Source organism: Pleurodeles waltl, chromosome 2_1 (assembly GCF_031143425.1).
Source record: "Pleurodeles waltl isolate 20211129_DDA chromosome 2_1, aPleWal1.hap1.20221129, whole genome shotgun sequence".
NCBI lineage: Eukaryota > Metazoa > Chordata > Amphibia > Caudata > Salamandridae > Pleurodeles > Pleurodeles waltl.
In genome coordinates this window covers 656304952-656323520 of record NC_090438.1, presented here as the reverse complement: position 1 = coordinate 656323520, position 18569 = coordinate 656304952, and positions in this window count along the sequence as shown.

Below are 18569 nucleotides of genomic sequence, written 5' to 3'. Positions count from 1 at the left end.
GCTGTCATATTACCTGTCTGCACACTCAGTACAGTGATGGCAGACTACTTGGATCCTGCCAATACAAGTCACGCACCCAAGCAATTCACATCTGAGGTGCACCATGTGAATCTCTGGCATACGCATTTGACCAGTCAGATCCTAATAGTCAGAGCAGCTGACCCCTAAAACATATATCAGTACTTAGCATACTGCTCACTGCATCAACCATTGGCCATGTACCACATATCACACATCCACTGAGAGGAGTGTGACAACATATGTATCCCTAGAATACACATACCACATCATCCACCAATTCCAATACCACAATGCATGCAGGAACAGTAGTTGGACTATGTACCATGACAACTACAGCCACACATAATCACAATTCGACAAATGGCAAACCCTGTCACTGAGCCCTAACAACACACATCTTAGAAGGGAATAATGTGCTTTCATGTGTCACACATGGACAAATAACACAACTTGTACTACAACTACCCATCCTACTACCACATAAGCCAGCCTAAGGAGCCTGGATTGGAAATGATTATCTCATGAACACGCAATGTGTCATGCCATACCAATGCCAGTCCAATTCTGACACCACCTATTGCCCAAGCAAAGCTGTAATAGTCATAGGACATCAGATGTGCACCCAATTTAACATATTGACTTGATGAAGACAGTTACTCTGCATTGCAGCATAGGAATTGCTAGGGCTTTGTCATACATGACATGAACACACAATGGTGAAAAATTAGGGACCCCCCGAGTACTTACCACATCCAGTACCATCCCATTGTTAAAATGCCAAATCCCCACAATAATAGCTCCATCTGTGCAATCTGACCTCCTAAAATTTCATGTATCAGTATCCCATGGTTGTTTCCCTATACATACCTTACACTCTGTAGATTACCTATATATGCACAATCAGCTATCAGGGTATACTCCTATCCCATTGAGGCCCTTCATGTGGTGGAACTATAATGCCATCCCCACAATCAATGTATGTCAGCTACAGTACAAGATGTATATTGTCACAGTAATGATAGGAGAGTAATACAGTAGCACATACAGGATGGCTACACAGATGGGATTGGACCTACACCTCAGATACACTAATGCAGAAGGAAGGAGCTTGTCATACACAATGCTTGGGGTGATCCAAACACTCATAGCCATTGTATGGCAAGGACGGAGTCACATATGTGCCCATGAATTGAATGGGAAATGTACATCCACTGATAACATCTTATGGTCACACATCTACAAAAGATAGTCTGCAAGTGTGACTGATACCCATTTACCATTGTCGATGTGCATGTAGCATTGACCACAATCGCATTTTCCCAACAGTAAGCCAATCCCCTTTAAGGCCTGTCAAGTCTGAGGATATTGTCAGTACTCACCCCCTTGTGGCTGCTGTGCTGCCCACAAATGCCCATCCACCTCAGGGTAGGCCACTGCCAAAATGCGGCACCTTTGGGGGGTCAGGGTCCAAAAGGTGCTTTTCCCTGATTGTGAGGACATCCCCAGCTGGGCCTCCGTGGTCTTCCAGGCCCAGCATCTCAGGTCTTCCCACCGCTTTCTGCAATGAGCACACCACTGGCTATGGACCCCCAGGGTCCACACTTGTTTGGTGATGGCACACCAAATCCCCTTCTTCTGATGCACACTGACCTGTATGGGTGACACAGACAGAAGGAGAAAGTAATGAAGGCTGGCACCACATCAACAACAGTGAATTACAAACATCAGACACACCAACTGCCCATATAAGTCCATCCTAACGGTTCACACGCCTTAACTCCAGGCCCCCTGCATGCATGTACTCCCTGGCCTATAGGCATACGCCATTCACCCTGACACACACCTCTAACACACAGGATAATGGTATTGGGCTCACCTGCTCCTCAGGTGACCCATACAGCTGTCAATACAGGGATAGGACCCCTTCCACCAGCTTCTCAAGCTCTTCTTGGGTGAAGGCTGGGGCCCTATCACCTGCTGGACATGGCATGATGGCTCCCAGAGACAGGACACAGCAGTTCATGTCATGGAGGTCTTGCTTGCTAGAGTGTCAAGAGGCAAATGAGCTGGGTGGCAGAAAATGGTGGCTACGGCTGCCGCGTACATTACCGTCACCGCTGATTATAATTGGCCCCAGTCCCCCACTGGCAGCAATGTAGACCAATGAGAAGTTGCACGGAGGTTGCGACCGCCTACCGCCATGACGACATATGCCGGCGGACTTAGGTCACTTCAACCTGTCCAGAGCAAACAGGATAGGCAGCTGCCATTTTATGAACAGTTAATGGCTTGTTGCAGAAAAATAAATGCGTTATGGTAGTTATATGGCCAGAATGCTTAGCAGGCCTATGTTCTACCATCAGGGTTAGGCTCATACATGTGACATTCTTGGCACAGTGCTGTTATATGGGCGGATGTCACATGAAGTGCATGTCCAGCTACTCAGTCCCTCATAGGAAGTGTAACCATGTAGGTCACTGGCATTTGTATATATATGGTCCGTGCAGGACCCATTTGTGCACACAACATGGAACATTACATATGTATTGTGTGACACTAACTATTGTACTGGTCCGGCAATGGGCAGCATGGATGGTTAAAATAGTGCTTCTGCATGCATGATATAGTATGTTTCAACTGTTCAGGCACGTCTACAGTGTTAGGTGTGTGCCGCAGGAAATTGTTCAGCTAACATGTGTAGAGTGCTTATCACATTGTATATTCTCTCCTCTATATCCTAGATACACTGTCATGGGGAGATTGAGAAATGTACCAGTGTACCGTCTGCTAGTCGACCTTGCTACTCTGGAAGAGAGGCACATCATCTAGACCTAGCGTCTGAATCGTCTGACCATCATGGATCTATGTACACAGTTGGAGCCAGATCTGTTGCCTGGCATATGTAATCCCTATGCCATCCTTCCCACCGAACAAGTCCTGTCAGTGCTACACGTTCTTGCCACAGGGTCCTTTCAGGTTACAGTGGGATTGGCAGTAGGGATGTCACAGCCCATGTTCAGTCTTGTGTTAAAGGATGTACTGTGTGCTTTTCTGAACCACCTGGACAGCTTCATCAGCAGATTTGACCACTGAGAAGGCAGACTTCTATGAGATTTGACACAACCCTCATGTGATAGGGACCATTCATGGCACCCATATTGCTTTGGTCCCTCCCAGTGCAAATGAACGGGTGTATGGGAACAGGAAAAACTATCACTCCATCAATGTGCAGGTGGTGTGTCTGGCGGACCAGTACATTTCCCAAGTGACAGACAGAGAAGTTTTCAGAATCTGTCCATGACTCCTACATTCTGAGCAACAGCAGTGTCCCACACATGATGGCACAGCTACAGAGAGAGAGAGAGAGAGAGCTTGGCTCATTGGCATGTATGCATTTGGATATGTGTCTCTGTTGTGGCACCTGTCATCACAATATTCCATGTGGCTGTACCTGCATTGTGACAGGTCTAACCTTTATTCACACAGATGACTCAGGCTATCCTAACCTTCCAAGGCTATTAACACCAGTGAGGTACCCTGCCATGGATGGGGAACACCTTTTCAATGAGGCCCACAGCAGGACAACGCGTGTAATAGAAAGGACATTTGGTCTACTGAAGGCAAGATTCAGGTTTCTGCTTGTCTCTAGAAGTGCCCTTCTGTACACTCCACAAAAGGTATGCCAGATTATGGGTGCCTGCTGCATGCTCCACAGTATGGCCCTGAGACATCAGATCCCATTACTGGCTGATGATGAGGAAGCAACTGGACCACTGGCTGGTGATGGTGACATGCAAAGTGATGAGGAGGCAGATGAGGATGGTGCGCTGACTCTAGGACTGAGCTGATCAATCAGTATTTCCGGTGACATACAGGTATTATGTCTGTGTATTTGCAGGTGTTATGTTTCCACTTTGGTTGATGACAATGCTCCTCCTGGACAGGTACATCAGTAGAGATGTTCAGTGTGCCTATCCTTATGTGTGGATTGTGGTAGGAGACAGATTGCATGTCAGGAGCAGTGTTACTGGTCTCAACTCTGACATGTTTTCTCAAAGCAGGTTGCTAGGTTAACAGCAACTAACTGTATATTGTGAATCTTTCCCTCTCCTACCTGTTGCTTGACCTATTCATGTACATTAGTAGATGGTGCCTCCCTCTACTGTCTATTTCAATGCCTGTTGGTTAATGCCTGTTGGTTAAGGGAAATATCCACACTTAACATATTGCTGACCATACATTTGTACATCTCTAAATAAAGACACTAATGCAGTTGCTGTGATCTGCAGTGTTTTTGTGCATATATTTCCCAACAGTTGAGTGGATTCATTGTGGATGAAATCATCAGAGTAGATGGCCTATCTGTAGATAGTACAGGTCCACTGTCCAAGGGACATGCCAATGTGGAAACATGACATTCAACAGTTTACAGGGTGTCTTAGTGGCACCCAAGGAAGAATGGTCAGAAGAGGGTCACTTCCTGGCAATGGGCTTTGTCTTGGCATCTGCTCTAGCCAGATATCTTGATGGACGATCACATTTGCCGGGGGTTCCTCAGCTACAGAGGGAGGAGTGCCAGTGCCCTGTGGTTCTACTGGCAGTGCCTCTATTCCACTGGCTGCCACAGATGTGGATAGCTCAGTTGGTATGTGGCTAGTGGAAGGGGCCTGCTGGTGGGTGGTGGAAGCATGCAGGATGGTGGTGAGGTCCCTGAGCACACCTGCAATGGAGGCTATGGTCGCCCTGATAATTTCATTGACCATGACCCTCAACTCATCGTCTGTGAAGCATGGGTGCTTTTGGACGGGACATGGTGGTTGTGGTGTGTGTTGTGTACAAGGGTGCAGCCTGGTGGGGTGGGAGGGGCTTGGTTGTGTGTGTTGGTTGGATGTGATGTTTGTGTGCAGTACCAATGTGTGTATTGTGTTGATGGTGCAGTTGTGTTGTGCGTGCTGAGTGTTGAGTGTGATAGTGCCTAAGGTGTACAGGTGCAAAGTGCTCAGTTTGTGTGCTCCTCGCTGTCTGTGTTAGTAGTTGTCGTTGCAAAGGATTGTTGGTTGCGTGGGCGTGTGGTATATAGTGCATTGAGCAGGTGTGTGTGTGGTATGTGTATGTCTCTCAGGTAGAGGGTATTCGTACTGTCCAACATGGTGGTGTGTTCTGGCTGAGGTGGATTTTTGTCCACGGCGTTTCACACCGCCAACGGTTTTCCGCTGTGCAAGAACCACTGTGCTGATTTGTGGGTCATAATCTGGAGTGTAGTATGTAGTTGGCATGGCAGTGCTGGTGGTTGGACCTCCTCTATCCCACTCTCGGTTGTCCTGGCGGTCTCTGATTTGTGGCTGTATTTTGGCAATCTTCAATGTGTGAGTCGTAATTTGGCACTCAGAATACTGCCTCCATTATGGTCTTTTGGTGGCGGCCAACCCAGAGGTCTTCAGTAAAGACTGCCAAAGTTGTAATGAGGACCATAGTGTTAATCTAGAAAATGCATCTGTCCTCGAGGAGAACAATAAGCTAGAAAGAGACTGGGTAGGCAAGGTGCTATATGATGCTCAGTCCCAAGACACAGTACTGGGCCAACCCAGGGGAGCAGCAATCAGATATTGTGAGGTTGCAATCTTTATTAGGAAAGAATTACTACTGAAAGTCCATTAGATTTGGATAGACCTAAATGGCCATTACATCATTTTCAAAATAATGATTCAAAATCAAACTGTAGCAGTCGGCTCAAAATATTCACCAATAAGTGACAAGAGTAACTTTTTAGCTGAATTTTTATGTTTTATTTTGGCATTGAGAAAGACACGAAGAAATTTGGGAGATGATGAGAACCAGGTTCTTGACCTGATCCTGGACAAGTCAGGCAGGCCAGACATGAGAAGGATAGGTTAGAGATTATGAAAGACATGTCCAACCACTGATTAACAGACCGTGGAGACATCAAATTCTGCAAAACACACCTCCTATGCACATGAGATTTGCTCATGCATAGACTACTTTACAGTATCAAGATGACTAATACATTGATTTTCTGATGTTGACATTATCATTAACAGTCAAGAAAAACAAAACATATTAACCCCTTCGGGTGCCAGGCCTTTTTTTGGCTATTTGGAGCAGTTTGCGCTTAGTCCCTCATAACTTTTTGTCCACATAAGGTACCAATGCCAAATTTGAGTCCTTTTTATCCAACATCCTAGGGATTCTACAGGTACCCAGAGTTTGTGGGTTCCTCTAGAAGAGACCAAGAAATTAGCCAAAATGCAGCAACCATTTTGTTTTTAAAAAAAAATGGGGAAAAAGGGCTGCAGAAGACGGCTTGTGTTTTTTTCCCTGAAAATAGCATCAACAAAGCGTTTGCTGTGCTAAAATCACCATCTTCCATGCTTTCAGGAACAGGCAGACTTGAATCAGAAAACCACATTTTTTAACACAATTTCAGCATTTTACTATTTTTTGTGCTTTTAGCCTCCTTCCAGTTAGTGACAGAAATGGGTGTGACACCAATACTGAATCCCGGAAAACTAAACATTTCTGAAAAGTAGACCCAATTCTGAATTCACCAAGGAGTCATTTGTGTAGATCTTACAAGGTTTTCCTACAGAAAATAACAGCTGAAATTAAAAAATATTGACATTGAGGTGAAAATTGCCATTTTTCTTCACGTTTTACACTGCAACCTTTTCCTGTGATGTCAGATTTTTTAAAGCAATATACTGTTGTATCTGCTGGACTCTTCTGGTTGTCGGAATATATGGGGCTTGTAGGTTCAGCAAGAACCCTAGGTACACAGTGCCAATAAAGGAGCTGCACCTTGCAATGGGTTTTCATTCTATACTGGGTATACAGCAATTAATTTGCTGAAATATAAAGAGTGGAAAATAGGTATCAAGGACACCTTTGTAGTTCCAAATGGGCACAAGATAAGGTTTTGAGAAGCAGTGGGTATTTGCACATCTCTGAATTCTTGGGTCCCTGTATTAGCATGTGAATTACAGTGCATTTCTCAAATAGATGTCTTTTTTACACACTGTCTTATATTTGGAAGGAAATAAATGTTAAGAAAGACAAGGGGCAATAACACTTGTTCTTCTATTCTGTGTTCCCCCAACTCTCCCAATACAAAATGGTACCTCACTTGTGTGGATAGGCCCAGAGCCTGCAACAGGAAACGCAACATGGACACATCACATTTTTACATTGAAATCTGACATGTGTTTTGCAAAGTGTTTAGCTGTGGATTTTGGCTTCTAGGTCAGCTGGCATCTAGGGAAACCTACCAAACCTGTGCATTTGTCAAAACTAGACAACTAGGGGAATCTGATACTGGTTGACTTGTGGGGCTCTTACCAGGTTCTGTTGCCCAGAATCCTTTGCAAACCTAACAATTTGGCAAAAAAACACTTTTTCCCCATATTCCGGTGTCAGAAAGTTCTGGAATCTGAGCGGAGTCACAAATTTCCTTCCATCCAGCGATCCCCCAAGTCTCCTGATAAAAATGAAACCCCACTTATCTGGGTAGGCCTAGTGCCTCCAACAGGAAATTCCCCAAAACACAACATGGACACATCACATTTTCCCAAAGAAAACAGCTGTTTTTTGAAAAGTGCCTAGCTGTGGATTTTTGCCTCTAGCTCAGCCGGCACCTATGGAAACCTGCCAAACCTGTGCATTTTTTAAAACTAGACATCTAGGGGAAGTCAAGATTGGGTGCCTTGTGGGGCTCTCACCAGGTTCTGTTACCCAGAATCCTTTGCAAACCTCAAAATTTGGCACAAAAAAAACACTTTTTCTTCACATTTCGCTGATAGAAAGTTCTGGAATCTGAGAGAAGCCACAGATTCCCTTCCACCCAGCATTTCCCAATGTCTCCCAATAAAAATGGTATCTTACTTGTGTGGGTAGGCCTTGTGGATACATCAAAATTATCAAATACAAAACTACCTGTTTTCCCAGAAGGGGACATCTGTATTTCTGGTCCTGGGCTCAGCAGCCATATAGAGAAACCTACCAAACACAAACATTTCTGAAAACTAAACACCCGAGGGAGTCCAGGGAGGTTTGACTTGCGTGGATCCCCCAGTGTTTTCTTACCCAGAATCCTCAGCAAACCTCAAATTTAGCTAAAGAATCACATTTGTCCCACATTTCTGTGTAGGATCACTGCACCGGGACAAATTTCCTACAACCCAACGTTCTCCTCAGTCTCCCGGTAAAAATGATATCTCACTTGTGTAGGTGGGCCAAGTGACTGTGACAGGGAAGAGCCAAAAACATGTCGAAATTAAGGGGAAACCAAAGCGGGCAGTTTGAAAAAAAACATTTTTAGGCTGACAAGTGGGGCAGAATTTCTATTGGTATAGATGCAACAGTGTTGGGTGGTAGGAATTTTGTTGATTCCTGCAGATTCTGGAAGGTTCCATCACAAAAATGTGGGGAAAATCTGTTATTTCCAGCAAAGTTGGAAGTTTGCAGGGCATTGTGGGTAAGAAACTGGTGCGGGTGCATGTGAAGCACACCACCCTGGACTCACCCAGATGTTTAGTTTTCAGATGAGTCTAGGTCTTGTGGATTTTTCTACATGGCAGTGTCCTAAAGTCCAAAAAGTGCAGCCCTCACCATTCCAAGTGGGACAATTTTGAGAGTTAGACAAGCTTTTGTGGCCCAAATGTAAAACCAAAACCCAAAATAATGAAATGTCCTCTTGTTTTCCTTGGGGTAAGATGTTTTAGTTTGTGGGGGAGAGCTGAAAGACTGTTACCCCCTTCAGTTGGGGTGGGGGCATAACCATGCCCATACTGTTTGGTAGCCACCACCCCACTATTTTTTTTTTCAAAATTCCCTAGGATCTAGTAGGATTTCTGCCCCCCAGAAAGTGGATCAGGGGTAATTGCCACATCTGCCCATCTGTGGGCAGAACAACTTTGGCACCATTTATTTGGGGTGGGGGTGTAACCATACCCCCACCCTCTTTTTGTGAAAAAGGTGTTCCCTGGAGTCTGGTGGGGTTTCTGTCCCTCCTTGGGGGCAGATGGGCCTTACAGAAATAGGCTGATCTGCCCCCAAGAGGTGCAGAGATGGCCTATAATAAACTTGTCCCCCAGGGGAGCGACCCTTGCCTAAGGGGTCACTCCCCTTGTGTGAAATTGCACACAAAAAAATCCCTGGTGTTTAGTGGTTTCTGCCCCATTTGGGGGCAGACTGGCCTAAGAAAAATAGGCCAATCTGCCCTCAAGGTGGGCAGAAAAGGCCTAAAATAAATTCCCCCCCGGGAATTAACCTTGCCTAAGGTGTCACTCCCTATCTGTAAAAAAAAAAATCCCTGGTGCCTAGTGGTTTCTGCCCCCCTTGGGGGCATATCGGCCTAAATAAAGTAGGCTGATCTTCCCCCAAGGGGAGCAGAAATGGCCTTAGATAAATTTGCTCCACAAGGGAGCGACCCTTGCCTAAGGAGCCGCTCCCCTTTTTTATAATTGTTGCATAAAATAAATCCCTGGTTTGTAGTGGTTACTGCCCCCCTTTGGGCCAGATTGGCCTAATAAAAATAGGCTGATCAAAATGGCATAAAAACAATTTGCCCCCGAAAGGGGGCGACCCTTGCCTAAGGGGCCGCTCCCCTTATCAATGTAAACAAACAAAAACAAATACCTGGTGTCTAGTAGCTTCTGACCCCTCTTGGGGCAGATCGGCGTAATTATTATAGCCCGATCTGGCCCAAGGTGGGGCAGAAAAGGCCTAATAGTGAAATTGCCCCCTGGGGAGCGACACTTGCCTAAGGGGTCGCTCCCCTTATAAACATAAATAAAATAAAAAACATCCCTGGTGTCTAATGGCTTCTGCTCCCCCTGGGGGCAGATTGGCCTAATTAATAAAGGCTGACCTGTCCCTGGGGGGGCAGAAATGGCCTTAGATTATATGCCCCCCTTGGGGAGCGACCCTTGTCCAAGAGGCTGCTCCCCTTCTTTGTTTACACAAAGTAAACAAAATCCCTGGTGTCTAGTGTGCATTCCTGCAGCACGTACGCTATGCAATCGTGCTGCTGGAATGCTCAAAGACATGAAAAGGGACGCAAAAGCCTTTCCTTCCCATTTAATACCTCCCTGCATCCCCTGCCCCCCATACAGAGGAGAAACAAATCTGTTTCTCCTCGGATCGTGCTGGAAGCATGTTTCCAGCACGGTGGGAGGCGACTTCTGATGAGGTCAGTGCACAATTGAACACTGACGTCATCATACATCACTTGAGGGGGGGCGGGGCGGCGGGGGTGGAAGGTGAAGCAATTCCCCTTCCATCCCTGCCCATGGTAGGGGGGTGGGAGGCCCTCGGTTGGAGCGCTAGTGCTCCCCCCATGGACCGGGTCCAGGACGAGGGGGTTACGTCCCTGGTGCCACAGCAGAGGGCGTAACCACCTCGTCCTCGGCACCCAAGGGGTAAAGTATAACCAAAAATACTGAAAACATAAATATTGCAAACCTATTCTTCAACAGTAAATTCACAAATGTGGAAGACAAAAATATAGTGGAAAAACATCATCAAATATGTACACAAAAATACCAATTATTGTTGACCACAAATGTAACAAAAAACTTTTCAAATTACTCTCCAAGTAACCTATGAAATGAAACTCTGAAATAGTTAACAAATAGAAACACATTTCCAAATTAATATACAACATAAAATGGTCACAAAATCCTTCTTTGAGACTAATTACAGCAGGACAGCAACACTTTCCTGCATTGCAAATCTACAAAAGAGGACATCCTCACTTCAAAGAACCACCAAATAGTACTAATAAACCAAGTATGACATAAAATGAAAGCTAACAAAAGTAAATTACGATAACAAATTTCAAAACTATGCTACATATTTATTTCTCCAGAATAGCAGTTCATCCTGGAAAATAAAATAAATGCACACGAGTGTATTGATTGAAGTACAAAAAAGACCACCTCATAAACAAGTACATTATCCAACCCATGGAACTAAAATTAAATTCAATTGAAATAACACCTTTAAATATTAAAACAGTAAAAGCAAACAAACTACTAACTGAACTTTAAATTAAAAAATAAGCTAACACAATTAACAAGTCTTTTCCTCTCAACAGACTTAAAGAAAAGAAAACTCTGCCGAAAATAACACTTTTAATTTAATTAAGTTCGGACATCTACTGTCTAAGCCGAAATGTGCATCCACAATGTAAAATATGAAAACAAACACATCACCTCATTTTCCTTAGAAATTAACATGTATTTCCAGCACTCTAAAACCCCTAGACAAAATGGCAGAAACAGCAAAACCCATTACATCCCAAAAATTAAAGCTGTTATCAAATTATATTGGATATACCTATATTAAGGAAAGGGTTACGAGTACGAAAACACACAGGAAATGCCAAAAATCTCATTCAAACATATGCTTTATTGGGGTGAGCACTAAAATTTAAATAGTTGAAAACATTAGAGAGCATTAATATTCACTTATTATATAACTGAAATTGAGGCCAAAATAAGTTACAGGACAACATTGAGACCAGTATGGGCATAAAAGGGCCAACAGGCACAATGTTTAAAAATATTATACCAAACATTCATGAACAATCAACAAGGCAACTCCCTGGCATGTTAGTCCTAAAAAGATTAATTGCCAGAATACTTAAAACAGCCAGTGACACACCTGTACCAAATAGATTATATCAAGGGATAGACATAACCCCACCACTTATTAATCATCTATAAAAAATACCCTCTATTTTATGACAACCTCAAATATACCCAATATCTGGTCAATAACAAAATTCTAACATCTCATTAATGTATGTGCTGCAACAAAGTACAACTTGCAATGAAACACTAACACATATCAAACAACAAACTAACAATTCTCATGCATAAAGAAATTATAGATTTTCAATAGGCAAATATTTTTACCTTAGTAAAAACAACCTGCACACTGACTTCAGGGGTGCTCTATCACTTTCAATAGAGAATACTGGCATTGATCACCTATACTGATCAGACCACAGATACCAACCTAAGAATAACATTCAAAGGTGCGCCATATCCTAAAAAGCAAAAACAAAATAACTTAGCAGAAGTGAGGGCACAATTTATTCCAAAGAACTCTTAGCAGAAGCTGCACTACATGCTATCAACTCCTAGAAATGCTTAAAAAAGAACAAGGCTGCCTGGGTCTCAGCATTGAAGAATCCCAATCCTACCTCAAACCAGAAATCTCAAACCAAACTATACAAATGCATTAACTCTAGCATGCAAAGTAATCCTCTTTTCTAATAATCTAGGCTTATCATATCTAGACTCAGTAGCAAGAACCCTACTTAGAAACAAACACTACATAGCAGCACTATGTAATCTCCCTAGAACACAGACACTTATACTGTATTAGTATATATTTAAAATATTATTAAAGCATCTCTAAAATAGCAGTCTGAATTATAAAGTTTTCAAAAGACAAATGTTGGTTGATAAGTAGGATTCACTATAATAAATGTTCAGAAATGAATAAATAAACAACACAAAGTAACCTACCTTATTTTCAATATATATGCTACATTATTTAAATATCTATATTCTATGGAAATATGTTAACACCTTAATCATCACAGATATATAGACAATAAAAGAATACATAGAACTTTATAAACTAACATTGCCCAGCCAATGACTGAATAAATTAAAAATAAAAATAATGATAACACTTATGATCAGTGAAATGATGATTCAAACATTACAATCCCCCAGTAAATCAATGAATAAAAAAGGTTCAATTAAAAATGCGAAAATAAACCAGAAAAAATAGAATATCTAAGAGGACTCCAGTAATGCAAGGAATCCATTCAAAACCTGAACAAAATTGACCAAAATAGATAGGTGTTCAAAGAAAATGAAAATGTCAAGCAAAAAGTCAAACAAATGGTCAAAAAATAACCAACAGTTGTTACTTGAAAGGGAAAAAAACAACACATCCAGGTTAGAAATAAAATTTGGCATCTGAAAATAAAAACCTTTTAATGATAAAATGTATATAGCAACCCATAAAACACAGTCCTGGTACAAAACAAAACACAGTAATAAAATCATCAGAATGACTGTTAGACAGATGTAACACATACAATACACATATAAAAACAAATAAACATTAAGGGTCTTATTACGACCTTGACGGAGTGGTTTCCTCCATCACAAATGTGATGGATATCCCGTCCACCATTCCAATCTCAATTTAATACAATGGGATCATAATACAGCAGACGGGATATCCGTCACATTTGTGATAGAGGAAATCCCTCCATCAAAGTCATAAGAAGGCCCTACATGTCATAATAACCCCTTCCCGGCAAGGACGTAACGGTGATGTCCTTGGCTGCCCCCATTACCAAGGGGGGTATTTTTTAGGAGGCCTTTTTTGCACCCCCCCCCCGGAGGCAGATCGGCCTCGGGGGGCAGAACCCACTAGTCACCAGGGATTATTTTTTGTTGATATTGCTTAGTTGCCTTATATATATATATGTAGACAAGGGTTGCTCCCTTGGGCATTTTCTGGGGGAAGATCAGCCTTTTTTTATTAGGCCAATCAGCCCCCGGGGAGGTGGGCAGAAACCACTAGGCACTGTTTTTTTTTGTTTTGTTTTTTTACAATGGGGTGTGCCCCCCTACAGAAGGGTCGCCCCTTTGGGGGACACATTTATTTCATGCCATATCTGCCCCCCTTGAGGCAGATCGGCCTATTTGAATTAGGCCGATCTGCCCCCAAAGGGGGCAGAAACCACTAGGCACAGTTTTTTTTTTTACAATGGTAAGTGACCCCTTACACAAGGGTATGCTCCCCTGGGGGGGCACTTATATTTTAGGTCATTTCTGCCCCCCTTAAGGGCAGATCGGCCTATTTTTCTTGGGCCACTCTGCCTCCGAGGGGAGCAGAAACCAGTAAACACCAGGGATTTTTATTTTTTTGCCAAAAAATTCACGAAAGGGGAGTGACCCCTTAGGCAAGAGTTGCTCCACTGGGGGCCAAATTTATTATAGGCCATTTCTGCTCCCCTTGGGAGCAGATTGGCCTATTTCTATTATGCCGATCTGCCTCGGGGGTCAGAAACCACTTAGGCAAAAGTGATTGGTGTGTGTGTTTTTTTTTTTGGGGGGGCAGACCCAAGGGCAAGGGTCGCTCCCCATGGGGGCACATTACTGTTGGCCATTTCTGCCCCCCGTTGGGGTCATATCAGCCTATTTCTGTAAGGCCAGCGCACTAGAGACCAGAGAATATTATTTTTCCAAAAAAGAGGGTCGGGTATGACCATACCCCCACCCCAAAATAAATGGGAACAAAGTTGTTCTGCCCACCGGTGGGCAGATGGGGCAATTACCCTTGATCCACTCCCCGGGGAGGAAGAAAGCCTACTAGATGCCAGGGAATTATTTAAAAAAATAGTGGGGTGGTAGCTACCAAGCAGTATGGGCATGGGTATGACCCCACCCCAACTGAAGGTGGTAACAGTCTCTCAGCTCTCCCTCCGAACACTAAAACATCTCAGCCCATGGCAATCAAGAGGACATTTGATTATTTTGGGTTTTGGTTTTACATTTGGGCCATGAGGACTTGACTAACTCTCAAAATCGTCCCACTTGGAATGGAGACGGCTACACTTTTTGGACTTTGGGACGCTGTCATGTAGAAAAATCCACAAGACCTAGAAACAACTGAAAAGTAAACATTTAGGTGAGTCCTGGGTGGTGTGCTTTACGTGCACCCTGCACCATTTCCTTACCCACAATGCCCTGCAAACCTCCAACTCTGCTGGAAATCACACTTTTTCCCACATTTTTGTGGTGGAACCTTCCGGAATCCACAAAATTCATACCACCCACCACTTTCGCCTCTATAACGATAAAAATTCTGCTCCGCTTGTCAGCCTAAAAATTTTTGACATGTTTTTGTCTCTTCCCTGTCATAGGTACTTGGCCCACCTACACAAGTGAGGTATCATTTTTGCCAGGAGACTAATGGGAACGTTGGGTGGTAGGAAATTTGTGCCAGTGTAGTGATCCCACACAAACATGTGGGAAAATTTTTATTTTTTAGCTAAATTTGAGGTTTGCTGAGGATTCTGGGTAACAAAACACTGGGGGATCCACGCATGTCACAACTATCTAGACTTCCTCGGGTGTCTAGTTTTCAGAAATGTTTGGGTTTGGTAGGTTTCACTATATGGCTGCTGAGCCCAGGACCAAAAATGCAGGTGCCCCCGCAAAAACAAGTATTTTTATATTTGATAATTTTGATGTGTCCACATAGTGTTTTGGGGCATTTCCTTTGGGGGGCACAAGGCCTACCCACACAAATGTGATACCATTTTTAATGGCAGACGTGGGGGAACGCTGGGTGGAAGGAAATTTGTGACTCCTCTCAGATTCCTGAACTTTCCGTCACCAAAATGTGTGGAAAACGTGTTTTTTTTGCTAAATTTGGAGGTTTGCAAAGGATTCAGGGTAACAGAACCTGGTGAGAGCCCCACATTTCACCCCATCTTGTCTAGTTTTAAAAAATGCACAGGTTTGGTAGGTTTCTCTAAGTTAGAATCCAAAATCCACAGCTGGGCACTTTCCATAAAATACATCATATTTCAATGTAAAAATGTGATGCGTCCATGTTGCGTTTCCTGTCGTGGGCATTAGGCCTACCCACACAAGTGAGGTACCATTTTTATAAGGAGACTTGGGGAAACACAGAATAGCAGAACAAGTGCTATTGCCCCTTGTCTTCCTCTACATTTTTTCCTTCCAAATGTAAGATAGTGTGTAAAGAAGACGTATATTTTACGAAATGCCCTTTAATTCACATGCTAGTATGGGCACCCCGGAATTCAAAGATATGCAAATAACCACTGCTTTTCAACACCTTATTGTGTGCCCATTTTGGAAATACAAAGGTCTCCTTTATATCTATTTTTCACTCTTTATATTTCACCAAATGAATAGCTGTATACCCGGTATACAATGAAAGCCCATTTCAGGGTGCCTAGGATTCTTGATGAACCTGCAAGCCCTATATATCCCTGCAACCAAAAGAGTCCAGCAGACATACCGGTATATTGCTTTTGAAAATCTGACATTGCAGGAAAATGATACAGAGTAAAACGTCGAGAAAAATAGCTTTTTTTCACCTCAATTTCAATATTTGTTTTATTTCAGCTGTTATTTCCTGTAGGAAAACCTTGTAGGATCTTCACAAATTACCCCTTGCTGAATTCAGAATTTTGTCTAATTTTCAGAAATCTTTAGGTTCCAGGATACAGCATTGGTTTCACACCCATTTCTGTCAGTAACTGGAAGGAGGCTGAAAGCACAAAAAATAGTAAAAATGGGGTATGTCCCAATAAAATGCCAAAATTGTGTTAAAAAATGTAGTTTTATGATTCAAGTCTGCCTGTTCCTTAAATCTGGAATAATGGTCATTTTAGCACTGCAAACCCTTTGTTGAATTCATTTTCACTGAAAAAAAACAAGCCTTCTTCTGCAGCCCTTTTTCCCATTTAAAAAAAATGAAATTTTTGCTGTATTTTGGCTAAACCACAAAGTCTAGGTACCTCTAGAACCCCTAGGATGTTGGAAAAAAGATGCAAATTTGGCATGGGTATCTTATGTGGACATAAAATTATGAGGGCCTAAACATGTACTGCTCCAAATAGCCCAAAAAATGCCTGCCACCGAGGGGTAAAAGACCTGGCAGCAAAGGGGTTAAGGCCTACTGCAAAAACGTGAAATAAGTATAGCACTAAAAGACAATACCCTAAAACAACATCCAATTGCAAAGACTAGCCTAACTAACTCTAAACACCTCCTTCCTATCACTTACACCCAAGGAAATTAATTTAAAATAGTCTTACCTGTACCGGAGACCAGCAATGGGAAGTCATGACTACAAACTCCAGGAAAAGCTTAAAATGATGAAGAAAGACTACATAATTAAGGAAACTGGAACAAAGTAGCTGAAAACTGAAAATATAAAAGACTTCCATCCCATAGAAATCACTGTTATGAAAAATATTTCATTTAATAATTCTTATTAAATAATAACTAACATGGTAACATGTTTAAAATGTTCTGTGTTTAAAATACGTACACAATGTTTAATACATAAATATACAATAACAATCTGAAAGACTTATAAAAATATAAAACCATTTTCAATATCAATAAATACATTATAGTATTTAAAAATGTAACTAAGATAAAATGCAAATTTGTTAAAATGTGCTGGACAACATATTTTGAAAAATTGTATAATTATGAATGAAAACAAATGTACCCTCCAAACATATCATATGTGTAATTGTACTTATTCTGAAGTTTTTTTCAAAAAAGTTTTTTTCATGGAAATAAAAGCTATTCTAAAAATCCTTGTTGTAATTATTAAAGCATAATGCATAGTAAAAATGGCAAATAAAAAAAGAGATTTTTAGAAATTATATATAATAATAAACTCCAAATAATATATAATAATAACCAAACCATTATATACTATAAAAGCAACACAATTTTGTCCACAATGGGGAATCTGTATCCCACTGCAAACACAGGGGGGCCTATTTATACTCCGTTTGCGCCGAATTTGCGTCGTTTTTTTCTACGCAAATTCGACGCAAAACTAACTCCATATTTATACTTTGGCGTTAGACGCGTCTAGCGCCAAAGTTCATGGAGTTAGCGTAATTTTTTTGCGTGAACACCTTCCTTGCGTTAATGATATGCAAGGTAGGCGTTCCCGTCTTAAAAAATGACTCCGATGCATATGCGTCATATTTATACTCCCGGGCAAAAATGATGCCCGGGAGTGGGCGGGTCTAAAAAACCTGCATTAGCACCGGATTTTAGCGCCTGGGTCAGGGCAGGCGTTAAGGGACCTGTGGGCTCAGAATGAGCCCAGAGGTGCCCTCCCCTGCCCCCAGGGACACCCCCTGCCACCCTTGCCCACCCCAGGAGGACACCCAAGGATGGAGGGACCCACCGCAGGGACATTAAGGTAAGTCCAGGTAAGTATTTTTTTTAATTTTTTTTTGTGGCATAGGGGGGCCTGATTTGTGCCCCCCTACATGCCACTATGCCCAATGACCATGCCCAGGGGACAGAAGTCCCCTGGGCATGGCCATTGGGCAAGGGGGCATGACTCCTGTCTTTGCTAAGACAGGAGTCATTTCAATGGGGGATGGGCGTCGTAAAAAAATGGCGCAAATCGGGTTGTGGCGATTTTTTTGCCTCAGCCTGACTTGCACCATTTGTGGACGCCCATACGCCATTTTCCCCCTACGCCGGCGCTGCCTGGTGTACGTCGTTTTTTTTAACGCACACCAGACAGCGCCGGCTAACGTCATTGAATAAATACGGCGCCCGCATGGCGCTTCAGAATGGCGTTAGCCGGCGCTAATTTTTTGGGCGCAAAACTGCGTTAGCGCAGTTTTGCGTCAAAAAGTATAAATATGGCCCAGGGTCTTAATGTGAGTTTGATGACTAAAACGCCATGTTTGTTCT